We start from the raw sequence: 24,027 nt of genomic DNA, 5'->3' as shown, positions 1-24,027 counted from the left end.
ACTACCTCCTCCATTGAGAGAGTGGAGACTCTCATGCAGAGGCAGCTGAAGGGACAGAATGAGGGGTTCCTGAGGTTGCTCTTGGACCTGCAAGCCCTCACACAGGCACTGACCTCAGGTGGTCAGTGTCCATGTGGGAGATGGATGAGGCACCCAGTATTCCAGTTAGGTGCCCATCCATAAATGGCATGCTGAGAGTTCCAGAGTGACCTCACATTGGCGCACAAGCTGCTTGTTGTCTCTATGGGGTCCTCTCAGGGTGCAGCTCCTCCATACCTCTGCCAGTGACCGTTGCATCTGATGAGGCTGTGATGACTGGGGAGATGCCAGTCGTGGCACTGGCTGCTCCCTCCCAGGCGGGGCCAGCACAGGCTCCACTGGCCAGGGGACGCCCGCCAAGGTCATCAAGGCCAACAAGACAGCAGAGTCAGCAGGCTGGCTCCCATGCCAGTGTCAGCGAGGGGGGAGTACCTAGTCGTAGCACTCGCAAACATTAGTTAAAAGCACCATGAGCACAAGAGGGACAGGTCAGGGGTGATTTTATGTTCATTTATGTTTACTTTATCTATATGGTCTGGGAATGAAGACCAGAGAAGCCTATGTAAATAGTTTGGAACTGTCCATGAGATAAATTTTGTTTTTGTCGTCATGGCCTTAGTACACTTCACCTTTTTATTTTCTTGGTGCAGGGTGTGCCAGTATGTAATGCTGGACATTAGTGTCTCTGAACTTTATTGCGCAGGCGCGTAGTGTTCTCTGTGTTCAAATGAAAGTGTCCTTTCAGACATCCAGGATGGAGGCTGCAGCCCTGGCATGTGCTTGAAGCTGATCTTTGTAGCCTAGCTGATGGAGCATTGGATCAAGGCATCCCTGGTGTCCCTGCCTCCCTGGAGGTTGCCGAGGTCTGGCTCCATGCCCTCATTCTCCTCACCGTATTCCTCTTCTAACTCACCACTGAACTCATCATCTGTGGCCTCTACAGCTGTGTCAAGATCCTCTTCCTCCAGTGGGTCCCCCACCTTGCCAATGCCAGATTTTGGAGAGCACAGAATGCAACCACTATCAGTGACATCCGCTCTGTGGAGTATTGTAGTGCCCCCCCGAATGGTCCAGGAATCGGAAGCGCATCTTGAGAAGACCTATGGTCCTCTCTATCACCGCCCTTGTGGAGGTATGACTCCTATTGTAACGCGGCTCTGCCTCTGTTCTTGGTTGCTGGAAAGGCGGCATGAGCCACCTCTTCACTGGATAGCCCTTGTCACCCAGCAACCAGTTGGGCTGGAGCACTGAAGAGCCTCGGCACTTGGGAGTGTCTGAGGATGTAAGCGTCATGGGAGCAGCCAGCATACCATGCACAGACTTGCATCCTGTGGTTACACAATATCTGCACGTTCATGGAGTGAAATCCCTTCCCATTGACAAAGGCACCCGGCTGACCCACTGGTGCCTTGATGGCCACATGTGAGCAGCCAATGGCACCCTAGACGCAGAAGAACCCAGCAATCGCTTCAAAGCCTCTGGCTCGCTCAGCCTGGTTGGCCTCGTCCACACAGTAATGGCCCGCCTGAGCAAACTTCTGCCACCAGCTTGATGCAACTGTGGACAGCTGACTGGGAGACTCCAAAAAGACCCCCCACTGAGCTCTGGAAGGAACCAGGGGCATAGAGGTTGGGGGCCACTGTGACCTTCAGAGCCACTGGCATGGGGTGTCCACCCACACAGTCAGAGCTGATCTCAGGCCCAATCATCTGGCAAATGGAGGTCACAGTCTCCCTTGAGAGACAGAGCCCCCTCTGGCATTGCACCTCGGACATATTGAGGTAAATGCATCGCGCCTGTAAACCCTGGTAGCAGGATAGCGGTGTCTTCCGCGGCCTCTTCCTCCTTAGACTACCTGCTGGCCCTGCGCCCCTTGTGCCTGCGCCTCTCCTCCCACAGGTCCTTCCTTGGATGCTGCATTGGGGCACCTGGCCTCCTTTCCCTTCTGCCCCTCTCTTCCCACTCAGAGGAGGTGCCTCCAGCAGAGACCACAATCCCCATTACCAAGGTAAAAGAAGGCTGTCTGATACCTGGTAGGGTCTACACGGTCTGAATCCTCCGAGGGCCTGGTAGACAGCAATGAATCCTGAAATGAGGCCTGGAAATGCTAAGAATGAAGCCCCGAACAGAGATGTTGCCCTTCATAGCCAGAGGATTCGAGTACAGGAGCAGGGATGTCTTGCTGCAATTATACAGGGACTTGGTGAGACCGCACCTGGAATATTGTGTGCAGTTTTGGTCTCCTTATCTGAGGAAGGATGTTCTTGCTAAAGAGGGAGTGCAGCGCAGGTTTACCCGACTGATTCCTGGGATGGCGTCCCTGACATTATCAGTAGCGATTGAGTCGGTTAGGATTATATTCGCTGGAGTTCAGGAGAATGAGGGGGGATCTCATAGAAACCTATATAATTCTAACAGGACTAGACAGAGTAGTTGCAGGAAGGATGTTCCCGATGGTGGGGGTGTCCAGAACCAGGGGTCACAGTCTGAGGATATGAGGTAGACCATTTAGGACTGAGATGAAGAGAAATTTCTTCACCCAGAGAGTGGTGAGACTGTGGAATTCACTACCATGGAAAGTAGTTGAGGCCAAAACATTGTATGTTTTCAAGAAGGAGTTAATTATAGCTCTTGGGGCAAAAGGGATCAAAAGATATGGGGAGAAAGCGGGGGCAGGCTATTGAGTTGGATGATCAGCCATGATCAAAACGAATGATGGAGCAGGCTCGAAGGGCCGAATGGCCTACTCCTGCTCCTACTTTCTATGTTTCTATGTTTCAGCTGCAAACTATCTCCAAAGCTGCTCATTACTCACACTGGCAATGCTGCTGGACCTTTTCATCCCGCCCTTGGATGAGGTTTGCGAAAATGTTGGCTGGCCCGTTTTGCCTGTGCGACGAGCAGAAAATTGCACGGGCAATGAAAAATCACAGTCAATCGGACTGTTAAGGGCCTTAAGTGGCCTGTTAATTAATGGCAGGCGCCACTCCAGCACTCGTGCGTGCTCACCGAGCGAAATACGGCGCGAGTGTGCTCACCCGACTTCATCACGCACTATTTTACTCCTGTTCGGGCCGGGCACACACCCAACCGTGGGACAAAAAATTCTGCCCTATGTATCTTTCTTAATTCCGAGTGATCCCAATGACTGTTGGAAATCATTCTCCTTTATACATCATATTTTGCCTACATCAATGGTACATGCTACAGGAAAGACCTTTTGATGCATCTGATCCTGATTCGTTTGAAAACAGTCTCTACTTACATAATCAGTCATGGTTGTTTACTACAAAAATGCTTCTCTGAAACAAGATTTCCTGGCAACTTATCTAAAAATCCTTTGAGTTTTGTTAACAGCGTATCCTTCTATACATCCTCCCTCTGCTAGAGGTAATGAACCTCTCTGCCTATGTTTATTACACAAGCCACTAAAGTTATGCTTTATTCCCTCATGGTTGATGTCACTTATTTCCTTGCTCAGGCATTTCTTACGAATCACACTCAGCTCTTAAAAACAGAAGACCAGACAGCTGGATTCTCGTGGCATCCTGCTGTGACCTTGTTTTTCCTAGAAAGCCTGTTGTTCCAGTATACAGGGAGGTTTGATCATTGACTTTTTAAGTCTCCAAGGTGCCTAACAGCATGGAGTGTTCAGTTACTGAGTGACAGAATAGTTCACTTAGTGAATCGTGCGAGGGAGAATGAGCAAGTCATTGGAGGAGCTGTCACGCACAGGAACAGAGCCAAGGTTCCTTCAGCCACTGCATTGCTCCCCCATGCATTCAGAGCTTGCATGAGCTTCCAGTATCTTGATAGCTGAGCAACAGTATTTTAAGAAGCCATTTGAGAGTACCATGCACAATCTGAAATCCATAGAACAAAAAGCGACCTGGTTCTACAGATCTGCTCCAACAAGTTACCCCCCAGGCAGTAACATTCAAACTGACCCCACCCTGCCCTGCCATCACATTGCTACCTGTCCTGACATAACATAACAGTGGGGTAAATGGCCGGAAGCCTTTCTTTTAACAGGGTGTAAGGCACATGTGGGATTGTGTATATTCATCAGATTATACAAGTACTCAACAAAAAATGTTGTCCATTGGAGTCTGCCTCAAGACTGTTCTTAACTGGATAGTTAGTTAAGGAGTCATTTCATCCAGCTCCTAGTCAGGATCTTTCCTACCAATGGTTGAGCACTGTAACATGCAGAGGAAGGCCACTCGGCCCTTCAAATCCAATCAGTTATTTTTCTCTACTATTGTCATCTTGCTCCCCTGGTTATTCCTCACACCCTTTAATATTTTCAAGAAAATATTTAATTCCCTTTGAAGAATTTATGGACTCTGTTTCAACAGTAGTGTGACCAATTTGTATCTAAGCTATCCTTTAATCTTAAATCTGTACCATCTCACTGCCCAGTGGAAATAATCTATCATGATTTGTTTTATCATAATTCATATAATCTTGAAAATGTCTATCAGCTCATCCTTTAATCTTCTCAGCTCTAGTGAAAGAAGCCCCAATTTCTTAAGTATTTCTTTTTAACTGTGACCTCCCCCATTCATAGCAACATTGCATTGAATCAGACTGCACAAAATCCCTTGCTATTGTTTCCTTCCTTTTGTGTCCCCTTTAATAAATTGAGTATCAGCATATCAAGGTCACTCTGTTACTGCATCTATAATTTTAGCCTTCAAGGTGTATTTCCTTTCTCTATTCTTCAACAACAGCTTGTATTTATGTATTGCCTTTAACATATCATAACATGCCAAGCCAATTCATAGGAGTGTCATAAAATATGACATCCAGCCACAAACGGAGATATTAAGGCAGATGCAGCAAAGCATTTTGTAAATTCTTTCATAGGACGTGGGCAGTACTGGAAAAGTCAGCATTAACTGTCCATCCCTAATTGCCCTTGAGAAGGTGGTGGTGAGCTGCCTTCTTGAACTGCAGCAGTCCCTGTGGTGTGGGTACACCCACAGTGCTGTTAGGGAGGGAGTTCCAGGATTTTGACCAAGTGACAGTGAAGGAATGGCGATATATTTCCAAGCCAGGATGGTGAGTGACTTGGAGGGGAGCTTCCAGATGTTTGTGTTCCTATGCTTCTGCTGCCCTTGCCCTTCTTAGTGGTAGAGGTTGTGGGTTTGGAAGGTGTTGTTAAAGGATCATTGGTGAATTGCTTCAGTGCATTTTATAGATTGGATACACTGCTGCCTCTGTTGTCAGTGGTGGGAGGGGTGAATGTTTAAGTTGGTGGATGTGGTGCCGATCAAGCGGGCTGCTTTGTCCTGGATGTTGTCAAGCTTCTTGAGTGTTGTAGGAGCTGCACTCTTCCAGGTAAGTGGGGAGTATTCCATCACACTCTTGGCTTGTGCCTTGTAGATGGTGGACTTTGGAGAGTCAGGAAGTGAATTACTTACCTCAGGAATCTCAGCCTCTGACCTGCTCTTGTAGCCACAGTATTTATATATGGTTCAGTTCAGTTTTTGGTCAATGGTAACCCCCCAGGATGTTGATACTGGGGGATTTAGTGATGACGATGATGCCATTGACTTCAATTTTACCAGGGCTCCTTGATGCCACACTCAGTCCAAATGCTGCCTTGATGTCAAGGGCAGTCACTCTCACCTTACCTCGTGAGATCAGCTCTTTTGTTCATGTTTGAACCAAGGCTGTAATGATAATGGCAGCCAAGTGGCCCTGGTGCAAATTAAACTGAGCATCAGTGAACAGGTTATTGCTGAGTAAGTGCCACTTGATAACACTGTCGATGCCACCTTCCATAACTTTGCTGATGATCCAGAGGAAGCTGACTGGATGGTAATTGGCCGGGTTGGATTTGTCCTGCTTTTTGTGGGCTGGACATATCCACATTGTCGGGCAGATGTCAGTGTTGTATCTGTACTGGAACAGCTTGGCTAGGGGCACGGCTAGTTCTGGAGCATAAGTCTTCAGTACTATTGCTGGGATGTTGTCAGGGCCCATAGTCTTTGCAGTATCCAATGCTTTCAGCCATTTCTTGAAACCTCAAGGAGTAAATTGAATTGGCTGAAGATTGGCATCTGTGATGCTGGGAACTTCAGGAGGAATTGGAAATGGATTATCCACTTGGCACTTTTGGCTGAAGATGGTTGCGAATGCTTCAACCTTGCCTTTTGCACTGATGTGCTTGACTCCCCCATCATTAAGGATGGGGATCTATGTGGAGCCTCCTCCTCCAGTTATCTGTTTAATTGTCCACCACCATTCATAACTGGATGTGGCAGGGCTGGAGACCTTAGATCTGATCCATTGGTTGAGGAGTCGCTTAGCTCTGCCTATTGCATGCTACTTTCATTGTTTGGCATGCAAGTAGGTTGACCCCTTATTTTTAGGTATGCTTGGTGCTGCTCCTGACATGCCCTCTTGCACCCTTCATGGAACCAGGGCTAAGCCCTTGGTTTTTTGGTAAGGGTAGAGTGAGGGAAATGAGTGGGCCATGAGGTTACAGATTGTGGTTGAATACGGTCCTGCTGCTGATGATAGCCCACAGCGCCTCATGGATGACCAGTTTTGAGCTGCTAGATCTATTTAGCATGGTGTTAGTGCACAACGGGATGGAGAGTATGCTCAATGTGAAGACAGAAATCTGCCTTTACAAAGAATGTGCAGTGGTCACTCCTACCTATACTGTCATGAACAAATGCATCTCTGACAGGTAGATTGGTAGGGAAATGTTCTAGTAGGTTTTTCTCTCTTGTTGGTTCCCTCAGCACCTGATTTGGCCAGCTTGTTGGTAGTGGTGCTACTCTTGGTGATGGGCATTGAGTCCCCCACCCAGACTTCATTCCATGCCCTTGCTACCTTCTGTGCTTCCTCCAAGTGGTGTCCAACATGGAGAAGCACTGATTCATCAGCTGAGGAGGGGTGATAGGTGGTAACCAGTAAGAGGTTTCCTTGTCCATGTTTGACCTGATGCCATGAGACTTCATGGGGAAATGGAAACATCCCAGTTTACAGAATTACATATCAGACATATGGTATATGGCATTCGCTCATGTTAATTTGATGTCAGTAGTGACTGATCATGTGCAGGACGCTCATTTAAAACATTGTTACCTGACAGTTTTAATTTATGAATTTAATCTTCTCCAAGGCCTTCAGATGTCCCACAGAAGACGAGCAACGACTCCTCGGAGGAGGTCATTCCCTCCGAGAATGCAGCTTCGCTGTAAGCCAGGCACCAAATCAGATAATCACACTTCAGTTAGACAAGTTAGACAGATAGCTGAGTTTTCACCTGGTGTCTCCCCACGTCACAATGAGCAAGAGCAGATGGTGCAGCCAGTGACAGCAGTGGTGAGTCTGTGTAGGAGGCACAGGAGATGTCAAACTCTGCACAGCTGACACAGATGCTCTATCTTACTGGAGGCTGTTGACCAACAGGTTACTTCTGGGGAGTATTGAAGATTGTGCAATGCATTAACAGGCGTTCCAGTCACATTGTGTGCGCTTGAAGAGAGATTGGAGGAGCCCACCTCAAGCATGAGTGGCATGATGTTGCAGTCCCTTGTGGTGATCTCTTCATCCAGGATGCAAACACAGCAATCAAACAAGACCATGTAGGTCCTCAACAATGGTTTACTCCTTATAGGATAAATTTATACCATCTATATCAATGACTTAGATGAGCGGACTGAAGACATGATAGCTAAATTTGCAAATGACACAAATATAAATAGGAAAGTAAGTTGTGAAAAAGAGTTTGCAGATGGATATAGATAGGTTGAGTGAGTGGGCAAAAATCTGGCAGATGGAATATAATGTGGGAAAATGTGAGGTTGTTCACTTTGGCAGGAAGAATAAAAAGCAGAGTATTACTTAAACGGAGAACGGCTGCAGAATACCGAGGTGCAGAGGGATCTATGTGTTCTAGTGTATGAGTCACAAAAATTTAGTATGCAGGTACAGCAAGTAATTAAGAAGGCTAATGGAATGCTATCCTTTAGATAGCAAGAGGAATTGAACATAAAAGTAAGGATGTCTAACAGCATCTGTGGAGAGAAAGACAGAGTTATGAGTTTTGAGTCGAAACATTAACTCTGCCTTTCTCTCCACAGATGCTGTTGGACCTGCTGAGTTTTTCCAGCATTTTCTGTTTTTGTTTCAGATTTCCAGCATCCGCAGTATTTTGCTTTTATAAAAGTAAGGATGTTATGCTTCAGTTATACAGGACATTGGTGAGACCGCATCTTGAATACTGTGTGCAGTTTTGGTCTCCTTATTTAAAGAAGGATATAAATGCATTGGAGGTGGTTCAGAGGAGGTTTACTAGTTTGATACCTGGAATGAGTGGGTTACCTTATGAAGAAAGGTTAGACAGACAAGTCTTGTTTCCGTTGGAGTTTAGAAGATTGAACTATATAAGATCCTGAACAGTAATGACAATGTTGATGTGGAAAGGGTGTTTCCTTTTGTGAGTGAGTCCAGAACTAGGGGGCACTGTTTTAAAATTAGGGGCTGCCCTTTTAGGTCAGAGATGAGAAGAATTTTTTTCTCTCAGAGGATTGGGCAGCTTTGGAACCCTCTGCCTCAGAAGGCAGTGGAGGCAGGGTCATTGAAAATTTTTCAGGCAGAGTAGGATAAATTCTTGTTAGGCAAGGGGATCAAAGGTTATCAGGGAATTGCCATGTGGAATTCGAAACACAAACAGATCAGCTCAAGGACATAGCTGCTAGACTGGGTCTGCAGCAGGTGGTGAGAGAACCAAGAGGGAAAAACATACTCGACCTCATCCTCACCAACCTGCCTGCTGCAGATGCATCTGTCCATGAAAGTATCGGTAGGAGTGACCACTGCACTGACCATGTGGAGACAAAGTCCCGCCATCATGTTGTGTGGCACTATCACTGTGCTAAATGGGATAGATTTTGAACAGATCTAGCAACTCAAGGCTGGGCTTCCTGAAGTGCTGTGGGCCATCAGCAGCAACAGAATTGTACTCAAACACAATCTGTAACCTCATGGCCCACATATACCCCACTCATTAATTACCATCAAGTCAGGGGATCAACCCTGGTTCAACGAAGAGTGCAGGAAGGCATGCCAGGAGCAGAACCAGACATACCTAAAAATGAGCTGCCAACTTGATGAAGCTACAACACAGGACAATTTGCATGCCAAACTGCATAAGCAGCAAATGATGGACAGAGCTAAGCGATCCCACAACCAACGGATCAGGTCTAAGCTCTGCAGTCCTGCCACATCCAGTCATGAATGGTGGTGGACAATTAAACAACTCACTGGAGGAGGAGGCACCACAAATATCCCCATCCTCAATGATGGGGGAGTCATGCATATCAGTGCAAAAGACAAGGCTGAAGCATTTGCTACAACTTCAGCCAGAAGTGCCGAGTGAAAATCCATCTTGGCCTCCTCCAGAGGTCCCCAGCATCACAGATGCCAGTCTTCAGCCAATTCACTTCACCCCAGGTGATACCAAGAAACGGCTAAAGGCACTGGATGGTGTAAAGGCTATCGGCCCTGATAATATTCCGGCAATAGAACTGAAGAATTCTGCTCCAGGCCTTGCCAAGCCCCTAGCCAAGATGTTCCAGTGCAGCTACAACATTGGCAACTCCCCAGCAATGTGGAAAATTGCCCAGGTATGTCCTGTACACAAAAATCAGAACAAATCCAACCTGACCAATTACCGCCCTATCAGTCTACTCTCGATCATCAATAAAGTAATAGAAGGGCTCATCAACAGTGCTATCAAGCTGCAGTTGCTTGGCAATAACCTGCTCACTGACACCCAGTTTGGGTTCTGCCAGGGCTCCTCAGCTCCTGACCTCATTACAGCCTTGGTTCTAAAATGGACAAAAGAGCTGAACTCCCAAGGTGAGGTGAGAGAGACTGCCCTTGACATCAAGGCCATATTTGACCGAGTGTGGCATCAAGGAGCCCTAGAAAAACTGGAGTCAATGGGAATCAGGGGGGAAAATCTCCGCTGGTTGGAGTCATACCGAGCACAAAGGAAGATGGTTGTGGTTGTTGGGAGTCAGTCAGCTCAGCTCCAGGGCATCACTACAGGGGTTCCTCAGGGTAATGTCCTAGGCCCAACCATGTTCAGCTGTTTCATCAATGACCTTCCTTCCATCATAAGGTCAGAAGTGGGGATGTTCGCTGAAGATTGCACAATGTTCAGCACCATTCACGACTCCTCAGATAATGAAGCAGTCCATGTCCAAGTGCAGCAAGACCTCTACAATATCCAGGCTTGGGCTGACAAGTGGCAAGTAACATTCGCGCCACACAAGTATCGGGCAATGGCCATCTCCAACAGAATCTAACCAATGCCCCTTGCCATTGAATGGCATTGCCATCACTGAATCCCCCACTATCAACATCCTGGGGATTACCATTGACCAGAAACTGAACTTAACTAGCCATATAGATACTGTGGCTACAAGAGCAGGTCAGAGGCTAGGAATTCTGCAATGAATAACTCACCTCCTGACTCCCCAAAACCTGTCCACCGTCTACAAGGCACAAGTCAAGAATGTGATGGAATACTCCCTACTTGGCTGGATGAATGCAGCTCCCACAACATCCGAGAAGCTTGACACCATCCAGGACAAAGCAGCCGACTTGATTGGTACTACATCCACAAAAATTCACTGCCTCCACCATTGACGCAGACTAGCAGCAGTGTGTACCATCTACAAGATATACTGCAGGAATTCGCCAAGGCTTCTTCAACAGCACCTTCCAAACCTACGACCACTATCATCTAGAAGAACAAGGGCAGCAGATAGATGGGAACACCACGACCTAGGAGTTCCCCTCCAAGTCACTCACCAACCTGAAGTGGAAATATATCGCTGTTCCTTCACTGTCGCTTGGTCAAAATCCAGGAAATCCCTTCCTAATAGCACTGTGGGTGCACCTACACCACATGGGTTGCAGTGGTTCAAGAAGGCAGCTCACCACTACTTTCTCAAGGTCAATTAGGGATGGGAAATAAATGTTGGCCCAGCCAGCGAAGCCCACATCTCATCAATGAATTAAAAAAAGATCTGAGGTGTGCACCGGACATCCATTCCTGATGTTTCCATGATCGTCTTTGCAGCTCCACCAACTGACTGAGGACCCAGTCCAGAGGCTCATCATTTGACTTGGACTCAGCAGATTAATTGCCTCCAGCAGTTCTCAGACTAAGGATGACCCTGCGTCTGCCTGCTGTGGAAGAGATTGCATTCTGCGCTCACCAGATTGTGATCTCGAGACTGCTCTACATCTAGGTCCCACAGAGGCGTCTGTCACTGACCGAGTGGAGGGTGTGCATGAGCGCCATGATGGGTCTTCAATGCTGCTGCCCTCAGGGTGCTCATCCAAGGTGCTCCTGGCATTGGGATCGGGGCCATGGTTGCCTGAGGGCAACATATCAGCTGTGCCTAGGGCAGAAGGCGTAGACTATTAGTGCTTAGCAGCCATGTTGAACACAGAACAGTGGATTCAGAGTAGCATTGAGAGGGATGATGTGGTGCACGATGGTGGGTATTTGCCACCGACCTCACCGTCGCCGCAGGAGCGGTGAACATCCTCTCCGGCCAGTTCCGACATGCAACTTTCAAACAGAGTGCAGACCTTGATATCTGGCCCTCCATTCCCGGTCTGGGACCTTTCCCATTGATTGTGCGCTATCTTGTCCTGCATAAAGACAAATGAAGAGAGTGTGAGCAAGGTGTATGCCAGGCCAAATGAGAAGGAAGCATGTGTGTGTTGAGTGGAGCCATGGACTGGATGAGGACACTATCTCCAGAGGAGATGAGGCCAGATGGAGATGTAAGTGTGTGTGTGAGAGAGTGAGTGGTGATGTCCCTTAAGTTGGCAGTGAGTGAGATGCCAGTGAATGTGTGATGGCTTATGAGTGGGTGAGTTGAGATTAATGAGATGGTTGCCTTACCCTGGCAGCACAGATGAGATCATTCACCCATTTTCTGCACTGGATGGTTGACCTCTTGTGCAGCATTGACACTGACCACCTCTGCCACCGCCTCCCAAGCCGGAGTGGTGAGACTGATGGGCCTCCTGCAGCCAGAGCAGGGAGAGAGGATATCACGGCGGGCCTCCACGGTGCTCAGGAGACATCACAGGGATACATCACTGAATTGGGGTGGCTGAACTCTTCTTGGCTTTTGGGGCCATGTCTTCAGCGGAGTAGTCCTGGGTTGCAAGCATTGAGGAGTGTCTGTGCAGCTGCAGTTTAAATATGGTGCCTGGCATAATGAAGCAGTGAGGTAACAGCATGGTGGGCAAATCAGATGCCAATCGCCAGTGAGCTGGTGTGTTTCCTGTGACTGCATAATTTATGAGGCGGGAAGGGGATGGATATGACGCAAAAACCCACCATTGCGGCTGGCAGGTAAGATGTCTTTTTTCACTCCCACTACTGCACCTAGTGCAAATCTGGGACAATTCCACGCTATGTCTTCAACACACGCAATTGCTACTACATTCTCACTTTGCTTTCATTGGTGAATTCCAGGAAGTTCGGAAAACCCGTGAACCCACAGTTAAATTGCAAAAAGAACATGTTAATGTTGCTGTAATTGAGTGACTAATGTACTGAAATTGACCAATTGCACCTCCTGGGGTGGGGGGTCGGGGGGGGGGGGGGGGGTGGGTTGCCCGATTGCAGCGTAACGCGCTGGAATTAAGTGTGGAATCAGCAGGTTGGAGCCAACTTCCTTACACGTTCACCTTTTTCCAGGGTTTAATTCCCATTCCCCCCACCAGCCCCATCCAACCCCAAGCACTCTACGTTAAAATTCGTCCCCCTACCCCAATGCCATTTTACGTAATTTATCCTATCAGCTCCTTTTACCAGTTTTTCAAGAAATGCTGGATACAAAGGCTGCAGGCTGCAAACATTTCCAATTTGGCGTTAATTGTTTGCTAGGTTAGATAACGTGAGATTATTGGCTTCACTGTATTATAAAGTATGCTTATTGTTCCCTGTATAAACGCCATGAATTTTGCAGCAGTCTGGTGTCTCTGCGTCCTCATGTCGGCAATTCCAGAGGTAATGCTCGAGTATGGAAAACAGATGAGAGGCTGTAATCAGTGAACTGTGAAAAGCACATCTTCAGAGTACGGTAGTGTTGCCTATTGCATTGCGTAAACAATGCCCAGAGCAAAACACACACCCAGCTATAATATTAGATAAAGCTGAGAGTCGCTTAAGGTTAGAGGAGAAAGTTCTCTGAGGAGAATGTGTCTACTGGGAAAAAGCTGCATATTTTTTTGAGTAGTATGTTATATTCAGGCGAATGCAGCATGTGATAACTGGCATCCGGAGGATGAGAAACAAGCAGCAAAACAAAGATACTTCATGGGAATTATGGTGATTATAATACTGGGCAAGTATTCCAAAGGAAAACAGAATTACCTGGAAAAACTCAGCAGGTCTGGCAGCATCGACGGAGAAGAAAAGAGTTGACATTTCGAGTCCTCATGACCCTTCAACAGAACTAAGTAAAAATAGATCAACTCTTTTCTTCTCCGCCGATGCTGCCAGACCTGCTGAGTTTTTCCAGGTAATTCTGTTTTTGCTTTGGATTTCCAGCATCCGCAGTAGTTTTTTGTTTTTAAGTATTCAAAAGGTCTGGGCTAATGATCCAGAGATATGAGTTCAAACCCCACCATGTCCACCTAGGGAATTTAAATCCAATTAACTAAATAAATCTGGAGTAAAAAGCGAGCAACAGTAATGGTAAACATTTGTTAGATTCATATCTTCACACACACACACACACACACACATTTTCCTTTCAGAGAATAGTGGGGAAGAGTTGGAAGAATTAGCAGGCTGATTATCAACCTGTTGAACCATGTCATAAACATTCCTTCCAAAACCGACAAGGACTGCAGTGGAACTTGAACTTCTGGCACATTCCGGCACAACTTCCAGGACACTACCTACTGAGCCACAAAACCACCTAAAATGGAGACCTTAAAAATGACCAGATTGTTGTAAAAGACCATCTGGTTCATCAATATCCTTCAGGAAAGGGAATCTGCTATCCTTCCCCAGTCTGACCAACATGTGACACCAGACCCACAGCAATAGGGTCCACAGCCAAGCAAATCACTCAGTTGTCAAGAAGGTGGTTCACCACCAACTTCTCAAAGGAACTCAGAGAAGGTAGTACATGCTGGTGTGTGAATTAATAAGAAATATGATGTTTCTGTTTGGAAAACTGAAAAGTAATGCAACCAAACATTGGAAGAGCAGACATCAATAAATCAGACCAAAAGAAAGCAAAACATTAGCTATTAAAATGATAAAGGATAGCCATGTTTTGGCTTTGTTGCTTTATTAAGTAGAAATGTGTCATTGAATTTGAATGCTTTGACATTTGATTAATAGAGTAAATTCCATTAAAGAGTGCTAATAAGCCATTAATCATCATTCTGTTGAAACTATATTGTTTTCACATAAGGGCGATTCCTTAATTAAGATTAACTAGGTGGACAAAAGATGCCTATCATTTCTCAATAACTCTATCATTCTCCAAATTAAACTTTAGTCTGCAATAAACTGGTGGAATAAAATAGTATACAACACTATATTTTTGCCCATGGTGATAGACTTTAAAAATGTTGGAAATCAAACACAAGGTCTAACTAACCTTTGTTATCACAATAAATCCAAGGAGGATTGGGTAACTGAGAAAGAATCGAGAGAGCAAGGAGTGAAAGTAAGCTTTGCAGTCCATCAAGTCTACCCTTTCTACAAATCCTATTCATTATTACCACTCAGCCACTTTAATCTCCCTGATCACTAAAGGTACCAGGTGAAACTGCACACCATCCATGTCCAGTACTGAATATGACAATTGTCTTTTGTCTTCCAAATGAAGTATTTCCCGTCACACCCCCAGTTTGAACTTCAATGGTCTGCATCCCATACATTATTAAAGGCTGGAAGCCTGTTCTACTGCTCCTACTGAAACCAGAATGTTATTTTAGTCTCTCTTCTAGCTGGTAAGCCAAAAATAACTATTAGTTTAAGAGACTGTCTCAAAATGTCATGGGGAAGATAGCCCTACTTCTGTGATTGGGTGTTTTAGAATGTCTGGGTGCAATTTGCAATGGAGAACATTGGTGGAAAGCCCACTTGATTTTTCATCCAAACGGACTGAAAATTGTGTAGTGCCCCTGACGTGTGTATGATCAATGTCACCAGGTTCTCCTTTATAGCCTGTGCCCAGAAAGTCTGACACGCCAAGAGCAGTAACAGGAAAATCTGCTGCCATACACATCATTGCTGCCATCCATAAATCCCTCAGGATAATGATCCGAGATATGTTAATATACACTAAAAAGGCGTTAGGAACCCATAAGGTATTTTTTTAATATAGTTTGCCAATAGGAAAATCATAGAGACAGTAATTCTGCTCATATGGTAGACATAAATTTGTAGGAGATGCTATTGTGCTGAAAGCTCTCATGCCCCAGGCAGAATGTCTGCATGATACAATTTGTAAGACTAGAGATGGACAGAGTAATGTGAATTTAAAATGGATTTCAGTCAGCTATAGCTGAGAATGCAGTGCAGCCATGATTTCCCTATATATACAGCCAACATCTAAGGCTGCCTCTTGTATCTTGCATTCATAAAATCAGCTCAATGGAGCTTATTTTTGCTGAGGTTTTGGCGCAAGAATAGAGACAATCAGTTGTTTGATGGGCTGGCATCCAATTTTTGTTGGTATCAATGTCTGTTCAGAAACTAATTAGATCATGTTTGTTTGGATGGTTTCCTGCTTTCTATGAGATATTTCAGTAAGTGGCATTAGGGAAGTCTTTGCAGGTAAGTGTTAAGAGGAAGACTTGCTCAATGGGCCTTATCTACTTGAGCTAAAGAAAATATTAATATTAGGATTGCCTCTGTGAATAAATCTAATGTATCTGTCAAGAATGCCCACTGTAGAAGTTGCTGGGCATACATTGACACTTTAGAGAGATGCAGGGTGAGGTTTTAACTAATTCAAAACCCACCCACGTGCACAGAGTTAAAATCAGGTCCACGATGTACCTCTCGATACTGCATGACAGGCTGCCCATACCTTTTACGATGCAGCCTATTTACGTCTAACCGTTAAACACATCAGTGTAAATTAATAAGATGAGTTTCTACCTGATATTACATGCACATATGTTATTTGTTCCATTCATACAGTGTAAAAAAAAACTCCCACTTATAGCTTATAACCTCTTCTCCCACATGAGGATAGACTGGTTGGTTATTTATTCGGTAGGTGAGTATTTTATTTCATTCATTCATTCCTTCATCATTCATTTGGAAACTTTGGCAAAAAAGTCCACGCTCAATTTCACCTACTTTATATATCCTTCCGCTTCCTGTTAAAAAGAGACAGGTTTTCATCCCCTGGGCACATTTTGCAGTTCATGTAATTCCTTGTGGACCTCCTCCTTGTAAAGGTTTATCAGAAGCGCATGATGCTGATGTCATGATGACATAAAATCACATGATCGAGTAATGGCGATCTGGAGGGAGGAGAAGTTCCAACCTCATGCAGAGGTCCCAATTTGTACAGAGTAGCTGTAAGTAAAGAATAATGGTTTAAACAAACTGATCAAGTAGCTTATTTTGGGAGAACAGACAAGCCCCAAAGAATAAAAACAGAATTACCTGGAAAAACTCAGCAAGTCTGGCAGCATCGGCGGAGAAGAAATCAGTCAACGTTTCGAGCCCTCATGGCCCTTCAGCAGAACTGAAGCATAGTTTCAACAAGGGAGAAATATAAATTGGTTTAAGGTGGGTGGGGGGGGAAGAGACACATTGAGGGTGTGGTGTGAGCAGATAATCAAAAGATGTCAGAGACAAAAGGGTCAAAGAGGTGTTGAAGGTGGTGGTCTTTGTCTGAGAAAAGTGCTAATTAAGAATGCAAGACAGGATATTCAAAGTACAGCTCTAGTGGGGGTGGGGTGGAAAGACTAAAGGTTTTAGTTTTAGATTTAAAAATAATGGAAATAGGTGGGGAAAGAAGAATCTATATAAATTATTGAAAAAAAAGGCGGGTGGGGGGGGGAAAGAAACGGGGTGGGGATGGGGGGAGGGGGAGTTTAAGATCTAAAGTTGTTGAATTCAATATTCAGCCCAGAAGGCTGTAAAGTGCCTAGTCGGAAGATGAGGTGCTGTTCCTCCAGTTTGCGTTGGGCTTCACTGGAACAATGCAGCAAGCCAAGGACAGACATGTGGGCAAGAGAACAGGGTGGAGTGTTAAAATGGCAAGCGACAGGGAGGTTTGGGTCTTTCTTGCGGACAGACCGCAGGTGTTCCGCAAAACGGTCGCCCAGTTTGCGTTTGGTCTCTCCAATGTAGAGGAGACCGCATTGGGAGCAACGAATGCAGTAGACTAAGTTAGGGGAAATGCAAGTGAAATGCTGCTTCACTTGAAAGGAGTGTTTGGGCCCTTGGACGGTGAGGAGAGAGGAAGTGAAGGGGCAGGGGTTGCATCTTCTGCGTGGGCATGGGGAGGTGCCATAAGTGGGGGTTGAGGAGTAGGGGGTACCACCAAACACATCTTCCCTTCACCCCCCTTGACAGCATTCCGTAGGGATCGTTCCCTCCGGGACACCCTGGTCCACTCCTCCATCACCCCCTACTCCTCAACCCCCACTTATGGCACCTCCCCATGCCCACGCAGAAGATGCAACCCCTGCCCCTTCACTTCCTCTCTCCTCACCGTCCAAGGGCCCAAACACTCCTTTCAAGTGAAGCAGCATTTCACTTGCATTTCCCCTAACTTAGTCTACTGCATTCGTTGCTCCCAATGCGGTCTCCTCTACATTGGAGAGACCAAACGCAAACTGGGCGACCGTTTTGCGGAACACCTGCGGTCTGTCCGCAAGAAAGACCCAAACCTCCCTGTCGCTTGCCATTTTAACACTCCACCCTGTTCTCTTGCCCACATGTCTGTCCTTGGCTTGCTGCATTGTTCCAGTGAAGCCCAACGCAAACTGGAGGAACAGCACCTCATCTTCCGACTAGGCACTTTACAGCCTTCTGGGCTGAATATTGAATTCAACAACTTTAGATCTTAAACTCCCCCTCCCCCCATCCCCACCCCGTTTCTTTCCCCCCCCCACCCGCCTTTTTTTTCAATAATTTATATAGATTCTTCTTTCCCCACCTATTTCCATTATTTTTAAATCTAAAACTAAAACCTTTAGTCTTTCCACCCCACCCCCACTAGAGCTGTACTTTGAATATCCTGTCTTGCATTCTTAATTAGCACTTTTCTCAGACAAAGACCACCACCTTCAACACCTCTTTGACCCTTTTGTCTCTGACATCTTTTGATTATCTGCTCACACCACACCCTCAATGTGTCTCTTCCCCCCCCACCCACCTTAAACCAATTTATATTTCTCCCTTGTTGAAACTATGCTTCAGTTCTGCTGAAGGGCCATGAGGGCTCGAAACGTTGACTGATTTCTTCTCCGCCGATGCTGCCAGACTTGCTGAGTTTTTCCAGGTAATTCTGTTTTTATTTTGTTTTGGATTTCCAGCATCCGCAGTAGCTTTTAGCCCCAAAGAATCCTGTCTAGACCCCAAACACACGATAAAACACTCCTAAGTCTGTATTGTTGTCAATCCCAAGTTGGTTTGGTCAGTGATTTTTCTGCAACCTGTGAATGTTCATCAGACACAGGAATGTTTCTCTATGTCTAAAATTGTCTTTCAAAAATCCCGGTTGGGCCATTTTGAATAAACTTTGTTTACTGTGCAGCTATGTGGTCCAAATATTGACCACTATGAATAACAGATTGGGTGCTTTAGAAATATGAAAGCAACAACGGGCAGAATGTTTGGGTCAGCGAGCAGGGGCGGGTCCAGCTCGCCAACACGTAAAATGACGCGTGGCGATGTCGAGTGTGCGTCCTGACGTCACCGCGCGTCGTTCAGATATTCGGTTCAGCAGGCACGTACCGGAGTCAGCTGCACGCCCGCTGACCATGGGCGGGATGAGGTTTCATGAAGGTTTTTAAAGTGTAATAAAATTTTTCAATAAAATTCATTCACATGTCCCAGCTCATGTGACATTGTCACATGGTGGGGGACATGCCTTAATTTTTTTTTCTCTGTCTTTATTAAAATTTTTAAAGATCAAACTAATCTCCCTGAGGCAGCTCTGTGCATCAGGGAGATTTCTGCGCTCTTCCGTGCGCATGCGCGAAAGAGCGCAGGCCCCGACTCAGCCTCCTCCCCCCCACCTGCACAGGGAGCGCACAGCGCTTCCGGGTGCACGTCACGCTGGGTGGGCCTTAATTGGCCCGCCCACGTAAAATGGCGGCGTGCAGCCGATCGTGGGCGGCGATTGGCTGCGCGCCCACCCGCACCAGCTCCCGTCCAACCCCCATGGCGGGGAGAAAATTCTCCCCAATATTACAGGTCCCCGGTAAACCGGTTTGCTATTAACGCTTTATCCAGGTGAAGGGAAAATTTGCTACCCGGAGCTGGAGTGCAGTGTTCAGTTAAATGGTTACATTTTGATATTAAAACATCAATTTAACAGAAGCTAGCAGATGTAGAAGAAATATCTTTAGCAAAGGAATAAGATGCCAGCAACTTTCAAAACGATTAAAATTTTAATGGAAAAGAAAGTGAACTTTCAAAGTAATGAACTGGCCTTGAATTTAGCCTCTAAGCCGATGGAGAATTATTAAATGTGTGCAAGAAAGGCAAAATGATTGAAGAACTTACCCCCATCAATGCAAATAACTACTTTTCTTGTTATGTCAGCCAAGATTATACGGAAGAGAACCCAATTTGATGTGCTCACGAAGCAATGGATAAGCTGTCAGTTTTATTTTCCTGCACATTTAAGGTTCAATTTTGAAAGGCAGGTAAGCAATTTCTGGATGCCTAAAGAAACACATTCAGAGGAGAACAGAACCTGGAGATTGTGAAAGCTTTCACTTTAAAACAAGTGAAAGTTGTTGTTGGGGCTGCACATGAATTAGTTAACGACTTTTATCAAGCTACGTTAATGTGCTTAAGTTAATAAAGGACATTCAGAAAGGTTTCTTTTATTACCCTGAAGGTACATAGAGCTCTGTTTAATGGTTGACTTATGTTGCAGGTTAAAAATAAGGGCACTTTTAGCCTGAGAAGATCATAGAATCATAAGTAATTTACCGCACAAAAGGAGGTCATTCAACCCATCGTAACTGTGCTGGCCAAATAAGAGCTATTCAACCTCATCCCACATTCCGGGCCTTGGTCCATAATCTTGTGGTTATGGCACTTCAAGTGCCTATCCAAGTATTGCATTGATGCGATGAGTGTTTTTGCCTCTAACACCACTCTCTGGATGAGAAAGGAATCTCCTCAACTCTTCTTTAAACCTTCTACCAATTGCTTTGAATCTACTCGTCCCTATTAATGGAAAGTGGTCCTTCTTATCCACTCTATCTAGGCCCCTCATAACTTTGTATGCTTCATTTAAATCTCTCCTAAGATCTCACAGAGGTTGGAATCAGGTAGTTTGCAGACTAGTTAGTAATTCGCACAGGAACATGTTGGATTCAGCCTGGGAAGATATAAAGCTCAGTGTTAAAATTTAGAAGGGTTGCAGTTCAGATGAAATTCCTAAGGATGCCTACTATGCCTGTTATTATTTTGAAATTTCAAAAATAGAAAAAAAATTATACAGGTAGAAGTAAATAATTTGAACACGTTTCTTCTAAATAAATGAAATATTCCGTGAAACCCACAATTATATTCAAAATATGTTAGTATTTGTAGTAATTATAGTTTTGATAAACGTTAGGATTATAGCTTTAAGAATAACTCCGTGTTGTAAGATCACATGATCTGTGTAAACCAATGAGTTAGCAGCATGGGAAACCTCTGGGAGAGAGTTATTCTTTCGTTATAGAGTTGAATGTACATATGCAGCTGCTGCTGCTCTTTTGTAAATAAAGTTCATTGTTTCCACCCGCTGGAAAATCAACTCTATAACATTATTGTTGCATAATAAAATATGTATAATGCAGTTTGTGCATACATTTGTTCATGCCTCCATCTTGGAAGAATTTCTAATTCAGCTTGCTTCACCAAAATGTGTGATTAGATATTTCCAGACATTTTTTCTTAAACTTTAATGTTTTTGCGAAGCAGTCAAGCTGTTGTCAAAATTGCTCATGCCATATAAAGGGGATTTCGCAACAAATGTGGTGGCGGAAGGAGTAAATACGACCAGTAGAAACGATAACCAGAAAGGTAGCTTATTAATTCATCCTGCCTGTTATAATTGTACCAATTACTAGATTTACTGGCAGTGAGCAGGTTATTGGGCCAAATCTCAAATGCATTCACTTGTAGTTCCGTTCATCCAGATTGCTATGCAGCTGGAGGTGCATCGATAATAGGCACTTAATCACTATTTATATCCCAGTTTGGTTGAACCCAAGGGGTGCCATTAGCATTCTCCAAAATGCATCAAGATTACAAATTCAGATTGAAATTCAGAATTCTTACACCGGGGACTAATTTGAAGTCAGTAAACTTAGAACAAAGCTGGAGTAAAATGTGCCCATCATCCAACCCCTAACCTCACTCCCTGCCACCCCACTATCTTGCTTACCTTAAGCTCAGGTTTATAAAGATACAGGCCAACAACACAATGCCCTGTCTGTCTTAACTATCGAAACCACGCCTTATGCTACGGTATAGTTTGCATTATGACAAAAACGTAAGGACTTAAAGCACATGGTGAATATTCAAAACCAATAATGATGCAGGACTTCAGCCAGCCAGCACCAGTTTCTTTATGCAGCGCAGGCAGATTTTTTAATGCAAAAAATTAATGGCAAGGAAACATTTCTAGGGGGCAATAACTGATTTTTCACAAATTTCCTATTCTTAATTAAAAATGACAGGTTAATGACATATCCCACTTGATAATATATTTTAATGTTATCTAGCTTTCAGGAGATCACGGCAACATTTATCTTGTGTAAGGAAACTGTCTCCTATTGAAAGAAGCCTGTATACAGTAGTTTAGGGCATTTGCCCAGCAACTAAATGGATTGCTTTAATTAAAATGTTTGTTTCTCTGTCCTATGTTGACTATTTGACTCGAGCTTTATAGCTTCCAAGTGTGGCGGCTCCTTAACAAAGGTAAAAACAAAAAACTACTGCGGATGCTGGAAATCCAAAACAAAAACAATTAGCTGGAAAAACTCAGCAGGTTTGGCAGCATCGGCGGAGAAGAAAAGAGTCGATGTTTCGAGTCCTCATGACTCTTCAACAGAACTGAGTATAGTTAGGAGAGGGGTGAAATATAAGCTGGTTTAAGGTGGGGGGCGGTGGGGGGGGTGGGGGTTGGGGGGAGGGGTGGGGGGGTGGGGGGAGAGAGAAGTTGAGGGTGGGGTGGTGGTAGGAACAAGCAAGCAGTGATAGGAGCAGATAATCAAAAGATGTCACAGACAAAAGGATCAAAGAGGTGTTGAAGGTGGTGATATTATCTAAGAAAAGTGCTAATTAAGAATGGATGGCAGGACACTCAAGGTACAGCTCTAGTGGGGGTGGGGTGGAAAGACTGACAAGGTATTAGTTGTAGATTTAAAAATAATGGAGATAGGTGAGAAAAGAAAAATCTATATAAATTATTGAAAAAAACAAAAGGGAGGGGGAAGAAACAGGGTTGGGATGGGGGGAGGGAGTTTAAGATCTAAAGTTGTTGAATTCAATATTCAGCCCGGAAGGCTGTAAAGTGCCTAGTCGGAAGGTGAGGTGCTGTTCTTCCAGTTTGTGTTGGGCTTCACTGGAACAATGCAGCAAGCCAAGGACAGATATGTGGGCAAGAGAGCAGGGTGGAGTGTTCAAATGGCAAGCGACAGGGAGGTTTGAGTCTTTCTTGCGGACAGACCGCAGGTGTTCTGCAAAGCGGTCGCCCAGTTTGCGTTTGGTCTCTCCAATGTAGAGGAGACCGCATTGGGAGCAACGAATGCAGTAGACTAAGTTAGGGAAAATGCAAGTGAAATGCTGCTTCACTTGAAAGGAGTGTTTGGGCCCTTGGACGGTGAGGAGAGAGGAAGTGAAGGGGCAGGTGTTGCATCTTCTGCGTGGGCATGGGGAGGTGCCATAGGTGGGGGTTGAGGAGTAGGGGGTGATGGAGGAGTGGACCAGGGTGTCCCGGAGGGAACGATCCTTATGGAATGCCGCCGGGGGGGGTGAAGGGAAGAAGTGTTTGGTGGTGGCATCATGCTGGAGTTGGCGGAAATGGTGGAGGATGATCCTTTGAATGCGGAGGCTGGTGGGGTGATAAGTGAGGACAAGGGGGACCCTATCATGTTTCTGGGAGAGAGGAGAAGGCATGAGGGCGGATGCGCGGGAGATGGGCCGGACACGGTTGAGGGCCCTGTCAACGACAGTGGGTGGAAAACCTCGGTTAAGGAAGAAGGAGGACATGTCAGAGGAACTGTTTTTGAAGGTAGCATCATCAGAACAGATGCGACGGAGGCGAAGGAACTGAGAGAATGGGATGGTCTCATCTGTTCTGATGACGCTACCTTCAAAAACAGTTCCTCTGACATGTCCTCCTTCTTCCTTAACCGAGGTTTTCCACCCACGGTCGTTGACAGGGCCCTCAACCGTGTCCGGCCCATCTCCCGCGCATCCGCCCTCACGCCTTCTCCTCCCTCCCAGAAACATGATAGGGTCCCCCTTGTCCTCACTTATCACCCCACCAGCCTCCGCATTCAAAGGATCATCCTCCGCCATTTCCGCCAACTCCAGCATGATGCCACCACCAAACACATCTTCCCTTCACCCCCCCTGGCGGCATTCCGTAGGGATCGTTCCCTCCGGGACACCCTGGTCCACTCCTCCATCACCCCCTAATCCTCAACCCCCACTTATGGCACCTCCCCATGCCCACGCAGAAGATGCAACACCTG

This window comes from Cetorhinus maximus, chromosome 11 (assembly GCF_964194155.1).
Source record: "Cetorhinus maximus chromosome 11, sCetMax3.hap1.1, whole genome shotgun sequence".
NCBI lineage: Eukaryota > Metazoa > Chordata > Chondrichthyes > Lamniformes > Cetorhinidae > Cetorhinus > Cetorhinus maximus.
Note: the sequence above shows the minus strand (reverse complement) of the source record.